General features: G+C 43.7%; 1 protein-coding gene across 1 annotated transcript in view; it reads right to left on the minus strand.

The window, feature by feature from the left end:
* The window catches only part of USP2 (ubiquitin specific peptidase 2), a 292,102-nt gene extending 279,519 nt beyond the window's left edge, over positions 1 to 12,583 (minus strand). The window contains exon 1 of the mRNA XM_068240975.1: positions 12,438 to 12,583. The gene's annotated coding sequence lies outside the window, so the exon portion shown is untranslated. The remainder of the gene's footprint in view (positions 1 to 12,437) is intronic.

The following is a 12,583-nucleotide window of genomic DNA, read 5'->3' on the forward strand; positions in this document are numbered from 1 at the left end:
TTTTGTCCCTAGGGCTTCTCAAAGGACTAGAGGACACGATCTGTGCATGGAGGAAAAACGTTTTAGCCATTTATTTAGGAAAGGGTTCTTTACAGTAAGAGTAATTAAGATGTGGAATGCATTGCCACAGGAAGTTGTTATGGCAAACTCTATACCTGCATTTAAAGGGGGCTTAGATGCTTTCCTTGCGTTGAAATACAATACAATACAATAACATTTGTAAAGCGCTTTTCTCCCATAGGACTCAAAGCGCATGAAAAACATCCATGGCTACAATTACTAGGTAATGCCTAATGATGTTGATCTAGGGATTTTATCTGATTGCTATCTGGAGTCGGGAACAAATTTTTTTCCCTTTTGGGGCTAATTGGACCATGCCTTGTAAGGGTTTTTATTTGCCTTCCTCTGGATCAACAGGGATATTTCAGGGAGCAGGCTGGTGTTGTACTTTGTTCTCTGGTTGAACTCGATGGACGTACAGCAGGGGCGCTGCGAGGCACCAAGCAGACCAAGCGGCCGCTTGGGGCCTCAAGGTCTTAGGGGCCTCGGCGGCTCCGTGACGTCGATTACTGCTTTCCCGCAGCCCCGCGGGGCTGGCAGAGCAGAGCAGGGCTACGGGAAGATGGCCGCCGCCGAAGCCCTGCTCTGGAGACTATTTATGACTCCAGTACAGGGCTTCGGGTGGCCATCTTCCCGTAGCCCTGCAATCAATCAGCGCAGGAGATTGGAGGAGGGAGGGAGCTCCGTGGGAACTGCGCGCCTGAGGAGCTGGCCGGGAGACGGAGAGAGAAGACTTCTGCCAGTGCCAGGTGAGTAAATCATTTTCTTTTTGCAGCCCTAATTGCGTTTGATATCTGCTGAAAATGTGACCTTATTGCGTATGATATCTGCTGAAAATGTGCCCTAATTGCGTTTGATTTCTGCTGAAAATGTGCCCTAATTGCATTTGATTTCTGCTGAAAATGTGCCCTAATTGCGTTTGATTTCTGCTAAAAATGTGCCCTACTTGCGTTTGATTTCTGCTGAAAATTTGCCCTAATTGCTTTTGATTTCTGCTGAAAATGTGCCCTAATTGCGTTTGATTTCTGCTGAAATGTGGCCCAAATTGCGTTTGATTTTTGCTGAAATGTGGCCCAAATTGCGTTTAATTTCTGCTGAAATGTGGGCCAAATTCCGTTTGTTTTCTGTTGAAATGTGGCACAAATTGCGTTTGATTTCTGCTTAAATGTTGCACAAATTGAGAAATTCCAAGTGAAAATGTTAATTGCATATGGGCCAAAGTACCCAAAAGTAGGTGAAAAGGTACTATCAAAATTATTTAGAGTATTTTCTTGCTTGCTAGTAATTTAAAAAGACATTTTATGGCAAGGCGTGAAAATATTACCTAGGAGAAAACTCAAGAGAAAAAGTGAATTGCATATGACCCAGAGGCCCATATGCAATTCACTTTTTCTCCTCAGTTTTCTCCAAGTTGACATGTTCACACCTTGTTAATAAAATGCCTTGTAAACCACCAGCAAGCAGGAAAATACTCTAAATAATTTTGATACTACCTTTTCTACTACTTTTGGTACTTTTTCAATTGCAAAACGCTAAAAAGTTGTTTTAAAGAGAAGATGAAAAAGTATCACCTAGGAGAAAACTCTGGAGAAAATGTGAATTGCATATGGCCCAGAGTGTGGAATCTAACTGCAACTGTGACAGTATGATGCAAAGTTATAAATAAAGTTATATAACTGAAAATACAAATATAAGACTCTACTTTGCTACTAATGCTCTATTTATTATCTGTAATACACATACAATTCATTATCTCTTACGTTTATTTTTGTTACAGATGTAAGAGACAACAAAATCACTCACTAAATAACGTCTTGTTAACAACTCCATGTGACCCCCTTTTAAAAAAAAAAAAATACTGGTCTAGGATTTTTATCTAGGAAAGCCTCCGTTTGGACAAAAGTAGCCAGTCTTCTATATAAGTTACCAGACACTATATTAAGACTTGTGCACAGATTTGGGATTAATTAGGTTCACAGTTGTCAGTTACATAATGCATGCTTTATAATGACTGTGAACTGCAATCCAGACTTTAATACAAAGCCTGCATGCAGTGAGTTAGAATAATGCGATCCTTTACAAGGCAGTACTGTGATCAGGCCCATAGAATTGTATGGGCAGTGAGCTGACCTGCAGAATTATTCTGCAATGCAACTGAGCACTGTGAACCTAACCTTAACCTGCTGAGCGGTCTGGACGAGCTCAGCTCGTCCAACACCGCCAGAGGCTGCCGCTCAGGCCCTGCTGGGCCGATTTTAGTCAAATAAAAAGCAGCACACGCAGCCGGCACTTTGCCAGCCGCGTGTGCTGCCTGATCGCCGCCGCTCTGCGGCGATCCGCCGAGAGCAGCGGCGAAAGAGGGTCCCCCCAGCCGCCTGAGCCCAGCGTAGCCGGAACAAAAAGTTCCGGCCAGCGCTAAGGGCTGGATCGGAGGCGGCTGACGTCAGGACGTCGGCTGACGTCGATGACGTCACTCCGCTCGTCGCTATGGCGACGATATAAGCAAAACAAGGAAGGCCGCTCATTGCGGCCTTCCTTGTTTATTCTGGGCGCCGGAGGCGATCGGAAGATCGCCTCCGGAGCGCCCTCTAGTGAGCTTTCATGCAGCCAACTTTCAGTTGGCTGCATGAAATAGTTTTTTTTTTATTTAAAAAAAACCCTCCCGCAGCCACCCTGGCGATTTAATCAGAACGCCAGGGTGGTTAATGTATTCAACCTTTTTGAATGATTGAAGCTTTTCCATCCCTTGAGGCCTACCTAGAGCTGCCAGAAGATCAGATTATGAAAAATGTTTTTTACACCACTGTGACCATAGTTTCTGGACACCTGCACCATTTTAAGAAAAGCAATTTTCAGAACTGTGATCGACTTTTGTTCCCCCGAAACACATAGGATCACAAATTAGATAACTACCCCAAAGTACATTTCCCTTTTAGATTACTTTTAGGAGTAGGAAAAAATAAATGTACTCATATTAATGTCCCTGTATAAGGTACTTTGATTTATCCTGGAAAGCTCTCTCCAGTTATACCATACCCTATATAAACATTTAAAAATCCACTAAACTCTTATTCAATTAATCAGAAAACTAAAGTGTGTGGCTATTTTTTGACACTTAGGCCCAGTGCACACCAAAACCGCTAGCAGATCCGCAATACGCTAGCGGTTTTGGGAGCTGATTTCAGAGCGATTCTAGGTATGTTTAGAGAGGTTTTCTAAACATACCTAGCGGTTTTGCGTGCGTTTTTGTGTAGCAGATAACACATATTGTTACAGTAAAAGCTGTTACAGAACAGCTACTGTAACAAAAATGCCTGGCAAACCGCTCTGAACTAGCGTTTTTCAGAGCGGTTTGCGGTTTTCCTATACTTTACATTGAGGACGAAACGCTTCCGAAAACCGCAAACGCGCAGCAGGAGGCGCGTTTGCGGCTTGGCAAAAAACGCAAACCGCCGGTGTGCACCATCCCATTGCAATACATTAGACAAGCGTTTTTAGAGGCGGATGCGGCAGGCGGATCGCTCCAAAAACCGCTCGATGTGCACTGGGCCTTACATAGATTTGTAAGTCTATAAATACTGCTGTAGAACGAAGCTGTTGTACTAGGCCAGTGTGTTAATGTAGGTTTTGTATTTACGCAAGAACATAACTGAATATAAGTTAATAAATAAAATAGCTTATTTGCCAATAATATTATAATAATAATATTATTAATAATAATATTTAGTCAATGTTTGTCCACTTTGACTTACATTCTTTCCCTTACATTCTTATCACCTTTCCTCACCTTGACTTACATTCTTACATTTATTAGTGAAGCTGGCATCTTTACTGCTGGCAAGGTGAATCGTAAATTTTGTATTTTCCCCTCTGCTAAGTGAGAAAAAGCTTCACCTAATCACCCAGAGACTGTGACATCATAGCCTTGGCTAAACGTCACTCAGTGGGCAGGGCTACATACCAATATACAGCAATATTTAGAGATGTTATTATTGTTTAGTATTTCAATAGCACTGATATCTTCCGCAGTGCTTTACAGAGTGTGTGTGTGTGTATATATATATATATATATATATATATATATATATATATATATATATATATATATAAATATATACATATATATATATCTATATATATCTATATATATATATATATATATATATATATATATATATATATATATATATATATATATATATATATAAAGAGTTTCTGGTACTGACACCAAGATAATTAAGGTAAAAGTGGTAAAAAATGTGTGAGGAAAAAAATGTGTTACATTACAATATATAGCATTACGGTTCCTCTTTAATTGGATCAAGTGAGCAAGGAGGCTCTCTTTTCTAAAGATCCAAAATTTTCCTTAAAGTGGACCTGAACTCTTGAACAGGACAGAAGGAAAACAGAGATAAATGCACCTTATGTGTATTTAGAGCGTTTAGTCTGTCTAATTCCCTCTCATCTGTGACTAATCACCACTGTAATTTGATCTCTTGGCTGTGTCTACTGGCTGCCTTGGCAGAGCAGCTAATTTGTAAACACAAGATGTTAACCCTATGTCTATTTCCATGAAAGCAGGAAGTAGACACACTGCAGATGTATTGCAGGATTTGCATCAGCTGTAACAAAGAAATGTTGTTTTTTAAAGGTTATTATGCTGTTGCTTATCTTTTAGAGCAGAGAGACCGTTCTGAGTTCAGGTCCGCTTTAAATGTCAAATTCAGTAATCACAACACATAATTATAAATACTCATCTACTTCTATTGTTTTCTATTAATTTTCTCTAAGAATTTGGCTAAATTGTTAATAGCATGCTAAAAAGAATATTGGCTAGAAAACTAAAAATAAAGGCTGCCATATCCTGACACATATCTAAGAATACCATCTGATTGCTTACGGTAGTTATCAGAATTCTCAGAATGACCTTTTTGTATGAAATGAGCCTTCTGCAAATAAAGTAACTTACCAGTAGACAGAGGCGCCAGAAGGATAAAAGTCAATAAAATCATTAAAACCGGAGAAGGCCGTGGTGGACCCATCCCCTCAAAATAGACACAAGATGCTGTTGATATTATTCAACAAAAATAGTTTATTTCCGCACTCCAAAAAAATGCAACGCGCCCTGCAGGTACATCCCGCTACATCGGGCTATAGACTGAGCATATGATTTATGCAGGTCTAGTACAAAGCTTAGCACCTCTGCTTTTAACAATTTTAGTAACTTTTATCCTGGCGCCTCTGGGTAGAGAGCAGGACGGGGGTATTGGGCACAGTGGCGGGGAGGGGGGTCGGACCTCCCCTCCCTCACCTGAGTCCCCCGATCTGCGCTCCCCCTCTGGCTTTTAAATGCAGCAGCGAGCGTATATTGTCAGGCAGCGGGCGGGGATGACTCACCTCTTCCGCTTTCCAGTGTGCGTTCCACTATCGTCACTTCCTGCAATGCCGCCCACTGTACTGTAAGTGGACGGCATTGCAGGAAGTGAGGAGAGTGGAATGCACGATGGAACGCGGAAGAGGAGAGTCATTCCCGCCTGCTGCCTGACAATATACCTGCGGCATTAATAGCCGGAGGGGGAGTGCAGATCGGGGGACTCAGGTGAGGGAGCCCCCTTCGCCGCCACTGTGCCCAATACCCCCTTCCTGCTCGCTACCCCCTCCAGGCTACCTATTTTGGGGTGGGGGTTATTATACTGGGGGGGGGCAGCTTTTTTTCACAAGTTTGCCTCAGGCGGCAAAAAAATCTAGAACCGGCCCTGGGTGTTGGCCCCTTTCTTCTGATCTACAGAGAGCGACTTCTTTATCCTGAGTGGGGACAGGTCTAATTCTCCCCAACTGCCTACATAGTGGTTGCCTGGATGGTAACCCTGGTTTGTGAATATTATTTTATACTTACCTAATCACACCCACATTTCCAGTACATACTACACTATACTAGGCTCTCTGTGTCTCCCTCTTTATATTTATACTTCTTCAACTAAAAGTCCTGTCCTGAAATTCTGATCCCATGACTTCATGCAACGCAGTGAAATGTCTGCTGGTGCCCACTTTTGAGGACTTCTATGCAGAGCCGGATCATCCACAAAGCAATTCTAGGTGTCTGCCTAGGGCCTGAAGAAAGTCTAGGGGCCTGGTGGATGCTAGCCCTAACCAAAGCTTACTAAAAATGCCAGGTGACCATCAGTGGTGGGCAAAAACTGCTGTCTTGCCCAGGGCCCCATTATATTTTAATCTATTTCTGCTGTTATGGGTAATGTTTTCTTGTGTTATTATTATTATTTAGTATTTATATAGTGCTGACAACCTCCGCAGCACTTTTACAGAGTATATACTGTATATTCTTGTCACTAATTATCCTTCAGAGGGGCTCACAATCTAATCCATATCAGAGTCCTATGTCCATCATAGTCTAGAGCCACTTTTATAGCGGGAAGCCAATTAAGTTAAATGAATGTTTTTTGGCATGTGGGAGGAAACTGGAGTGTCTGGAGGAAACCCATGCAGACACAGGGGAACATACAAAACCTGTGCAAATAGTGCCCTGGCTGGCGTTTGAATCAAGGACCCAGCACTGTAAGGCGAGATTGTTATCCTCTGTCAGAGTGGCAAGATTGTTATCTTCTATGTCACAGTGAAGCCTGGTCAAAAATACTGGTGCTTACTTGTAAAGATGACAAGGAGGTGAGATGACGAGGTGGAAAGAACGTCAGAGGGGCTGACACAACATTGCAAAGATGACACTCTGGCTGACACCCATAGAGAACTACTGAGGACTGTGACTGAAACTGAAGGCAGAGTGGTGAATGTGCTGTGGAGAGGGGTGTGAGGTTTTCATCAGTATGTGCTATATGTTCTTGAGAGAAAACCTCATTAATCTTTACGAGGTCCTAATATGGCCGCTGAAGCTGGCAGCTGCCACAGCACTCCTATACATGGTGTACAGACTGCTGGCAAAGGGGAAGTGTTTGTAAACAAGCAACAAGGAGGTCATCAGAGCTCTGCAAGAGAGCCAAATGGATTATAACTGCAGTGCTGTTCAGGGAACTATTTGGAGGGGTGCATGAAAAAAGGGCACCAGAAAAAAGGGCCCAGCTTGATAACGAAATGGCGCCAGTGGTTAACGAAATCTCAGTAACGATTAACTTTGTTAATGAGAGAGACACCTTTTTACACATAGAAACGATAATATCTTTGATAACATAAAAACTGTACATACAAACGAAATAATATGACAAAAACTATAACCTTGCAAGCTTCTAAAATGATAACATACTTTAAAAACTTTAATGTTCTAATGTTGTTAACGATTTTTATCGGGGGCCTTTTTTTTTCTGCTTTTTTAACCGTATTAACGATAATTGCATTAGAGTCTATGGTGGCTCCCTTTTCATCCACTATCCGCCCATTGCTCCCATTGTCTGTGTCTTCATTAAAGTATACCCGAGGTGTTGCATGGGGGGCAGATGGGACACAGAGGCAAGTTCCCTAATCCATGGCATGCCTCTGTATACTCCCCGTTGTGCTCTCTGCCCCCCCCCCCCCCTGCGCCGCACTATTACCCCCCGAAATTGCCGACATGCAGCATGTCGGTAATCTCGAGGGGAAGGGGCGTCCCTTGCAGGAGAGGCACTTCTGCAAAACGCCTACTGGGGGCGTTTCTAACGCCCCTTCCCCTGCATTCATTGGTCAGCTCTGCCTCTCCCCTGCTGCTTCCCCATCTCCCTGCTCTCTGCTCTGTGATGAGACATACAGAGCAGAGCTTGCATCGTCCTGACCCCAGTGGTCACTGAAAGTGAAAGTAAAGAATTGCTAGCACCAGGATTGGTGGAGAACATTGAAGCTATCTAATCCGGCTAGCCCCCCAGATCATGTAGCATTTTTTTTTTAAATGCCCACCTCGGATTTCCTTTTTTTAACATGAAATAAAACTGTGGTATATCTATCATTTTTAGAAGTAGGAGGATAGATTCAATTGTTTATTTCATTGGTTTCGATTCATCTTTCAGTTCAGTTTCACTTTAAAATCATTCATTTTCATAACATATTGCATGCATGCATTTGCGATGGAGTAACCGAAGCTCAGATATTTGTTTGGCATCAGTTCTCATTGCTCAGCTGTTGTGTCACATTTTGAGCCCCCTAGGGGGACACAGAAATGCGCCGAACATAGCCGATCCTGAATACTACATGACGTGCCCAGGAGGAAACAAAGTGATCGTTTTTGCAAGGTGTTTACACAAATTACGCGAAAAGCCGGTACCAACGTTTCAAAAGTGCTCCCATTCATCTTAATGGACAGCACTGAATGGACAGTACTGAATGGACAGTACTTGAGCAATGAACGCCACAACTGCCGCAAACTGTGTTTAACGCCTGTGTGAACCAGGTTATCACTTCCCCAAAGGGTAAGTGATAATCACCCTTTAAAAAGATGCCCGTAACAGTGGAATAGCTAAAGTACCATGGACACTAGTGCAAATTTTATACTGGCCCCCCTCAGCACTGTATGTTTAACGGGACTCCGAGCACCTCTCATAGGCATGCCTTTAAGACTCTGACCAGTACTGCAAAATACTTAAAGACGCATACCTTTCTGTAGCTTGTGCTCTCCTCTTTTATTTAATGCCTGAATCGCTGTTCTACACCAAATAGTTTTCGTTCGATTTCAATTTAAAAATCGCAGCTGCCATCTTGGCTATGTTATAACTTTCGGGTCACCCCTGTCTTCTCTGTTAGAGAAGTGCATCACTGAATGAAGCAGGAAGAGGAAGTGACATGCATGACCATTGCAAGAGCCTCCTCCAGAGGGGTCATAACACGACTTTGTTGGAAGTCGTCTGGCTTAAAGGCATGCCCATGAGAGGTGCTTGGAGTCCCTTTATTATTCACATGATAAAGATTACCAAGACTAGCTTTCCAAGGACTGCTACTTGGGAGAGGTGTAAGCAGGGGAATGGAATGGTTTGTTAATGATTACCACTCTTGAATACACATATGGGGCTTGATTCACTAACCGGCGCTAAGCCGGTTAGTTTGCCTTATCTGAGATTAGTGTGCCTTATCTGAGTTAGTGTGCCTTATCTGAGGTTAGTGTGCCTTATCTGAGATTAGTGTGCCTTATCTGAGTTAGTGTGCCTTATCTGAGATTAGTGTGCCTTATCTGAGTTAGTGTGCCTTATCTGAGGTTAGTGTGCCTTATCTGAGTTAGTGTACCTTATCTGAGTTAGTGTGCCTTATCTGAGATTAGTGTGCCTTATCTGAGTTAGTGTGCCTTATCTGAGGTTAGTGTGCCTTATCTGAGATTAGTGTGCCTTATCTGAGTTAGGCCCGGTTCACATTGGCGGTCGCCGTCCGGAATCGCCGTGCCGGAGCCGGACCGCATGCGGAACGGACGGAACGGACGCACGGCGCAGCAATGAAAGTCTATGCGTCCGTTCACATGCGTCCGTTCCGTCCGGACCGGAGCCGGACCGGATCAGGACTCCAGCGTAAGATCCAACATGCTCTATTTTTTGGTCCGGCTCCTCCGGCAGACGTATCCGGAGCGGAACCGGACTGTCGCATCCGGCCAATACAAACCAATGAGAACCGGAGAGCGCACAACACACTGGCCGTAAAAAACAGACGCTCCACCCCACCTCCCATGCTTCCTCCATGCTACAGCGGCCATCCTGGACGGGGACACATGGGCCCAGCACCCACAGAGTGGAGCAGCAGCGACCTCACGCTGGAGCTCCCCGGCAGCAACATGTCCGATACGTCTGATAACGAGGAGGTGAGGCCCAACACCGACCACAGAGCTTCTGCCGACCTCCCAGACCCCAGGTATTATTATACAGCTTGTTATCTCAAACGGATCCGGACCACAACCGTGTTCATACCGCACGGAAAACGGATGCAAACGGACCGGATCCGGACCTGATCCGGATAGGAACCGTACGGATTAGGTCCGGTCCGGATCCGGTGCGGTCCGGACATCCGTTCCGGTTTTTACAAAACCGCAAGTGTGAACGGGGCCTTAGTGTGCCTTATCTGAGATTAGTGTGCCTTATCTGAGTTAGTGTGCCTTATCTGAGGTTAGTGTGCCTTATCTGAGGTTAGTGTGCCTTATCTGAGTTAGTGTGCCTTATCTGAGGTTAGTGTCTTATCTGAACTTAGTGACCCTTAAGTAGCTTTGTGCACACTAAAAGATGCACAAAGCTACAACGCGCACTGCACGATAACATCGCACCCGCCATACTGTACATGATGCGACCTTAAGGTCGCATAAGACGCGACCTAAACGGCGCATCAGTGCACAGTTATCATCGCATCCTATGCAACATTATGGTCGCATCATATACAGTAAAGCGGGAGCGACGTTATCGTCACACTGCGCGCAAAGATCGAGGCATTATGCTGTGCGCGCTGTGCGTTGTGCAGTGTGCGATGTAGCTTTGTGCATCTTTTAGTGTGCACAAAGCTACTTAAGGGGCACTAAGTTCAGATAAGGCACACTAACCTCAGATAAGGCACACTAACCTCAGATAAGGCACACTAAATCAGATAAGGCACACTAACCTCAGATAAGGCACACTAACATCAGATAAGGCACACTAACCTCAGATAAGGCACACTAACCTCAGATAAGGCACAATAACCTCAGATAAGGCACACTAACCTCAGATAAGGTTAGCGCTGTAGTTTGTGCCCACTAAGTGATAAGGTACACTAACTGGCTTAGTGCCGGTTAGTGAATCAAGGCCATGGAGGTGATCATTACCACCACAGCACCAATAAAGAGCTAACTAGTGACTGAAGGAGGGGATCCCTCAGGTCCAGGGGCACTGGTACAGTCGCAACCTCTGCATCCACTATTCCAATCACACTAGCACATAACCCAACTCAAAATGTGTTAATTTTTAATTTTAAAATTAGACCTGAAGGGGAACTCTGGGGTTGGATGCCAAAATTACCCTGTATGTAAGAACACAGGCTCTTTCATCTTCCATTTAAAATAACTTTTCAGGAAATCAAAAAGTAGGTGAAAAAGTCCTGTCATCGTTATTCTTAATATTTTCTTGCATGCTGATGGCTTTTTATTGATTAGACATTTTATTGATGAGTTGTGAAAATATCACCTAGAAGGAAACCTAGGAGAAAACGTGAATTGAATAAGAGCCATATACTCATCTCCCCAGCAAGGCTCCCACTGGACTCAGGTTTTCCACACAAATCCTTTCTCCCTGGCGCTGCTGCTACATCATTAAAGTTCCCCGGATTCCTCTCCCAAGATGGCCACTGTGTCCTGCCCCTTCTGGTAATAGGCTATGTGGGGGCAGCAGCTGGGAATGGAATGTCCCTGAAGATGCACAGTGGCACAAGATGGAAATTGTGTGTGTGTGTGTTAGCGTGGGGGTTGGGGGGGGGGGAGGGGAAGCTAGCTTCATTCATATTGGTTACTTCTTCTATCACGCCTGTAGATACAGTTTAATCATTAAAACCTCAACTAGCAGCTATACAATACAATTTTCCCTCTCTCTAAACACCTTTTATGTACTGGAAAGTAACTGGTTAGCATAATCCAATGAAATCAAAGACATTATTTACATGTCATGTCCCCTCCCCAGGTATTACACTCTTTGACAGGTAGTTGTTTGCCAGTGAGGCAAATGTCCCTGTAACTTGTCACATATCCAAAACAAAGAGACTATGACGTGTCAGACAATTGTGGTGACACATCTATGATATCCACACGTTTTCAAAAATGTAAATACTACAAATAGCTCATTAGCAGTGATGTCAGCAAAGCATAATGGCACCTGAAGTGTATAACGTTTAAGAACATTTAGCATTTGTTTTAGAAAGGAAACCAGCTATTCTGGCATATCTGTGAGATAATTGATACATCTGAGATCCCTTCAAATTACACATTTCTCTCAAGCAATGTAATGCTGGGAATGCACGGCTTGATTCTGAGACATTTAGATGGCTCAATAGATAATTTCCGACATGTCCGATCTCCGGCCCGATCGTTTCGCTGCTCGATTCTACATTGAAGACAATGCAAAAAGATAAGAAAAACAAGCGGAAGATAAGAGAATCGCCTGTGGAATCGAGCGGGGAATCGATCGAGTGGCCAAATTAAGCCGTGTATGCCCAGCATAACAGGTGAACATTTACAGCAGTTGTTTCGTATGAAAACTCATGCATGGCTATGCAGGAATTAGAAACTATTAAATCCACTTATTTTGGATTGAATAATCAGTAATGGCTGTTTTGACACTCTACGTTGTAGCTGGCTGTCAGCGGGAGTAATTTCGATGCTATGCTGAGCAGTAAGTCTCTGGATGGTGTTCAGTTACCTCACGGTCATACTTGGTCACACAGGATCTCACCTTTTTATTACTGTAGCTTGTTGCAGTTAGTCTCAGACGTCTTCATTCCATGCAAGGTGTTCCACAGAGAAATCAGTGGCAATGTGAGCAATTACAAGCCAATCCATAACCTCAAATCCATGATCTGTCAAGCAATGGTCTGTATA

Source organism: Hyperolius riggenbachi, chromosome 6, assembly GCF_040937935.1.
Source record: "Hyperolius riggenbachi isolate aHypRig1 chromosome 6, aHypRig1.pri, whole genome shotgun sequence".
Classification (NCBI taxonomy): domain Eukaryota; kingdom Metazoa; phylum Chordata; class Amphibia; order Anura; family Hyperoliidae; genus Hyperolius; species Hyperolius riggenbachi.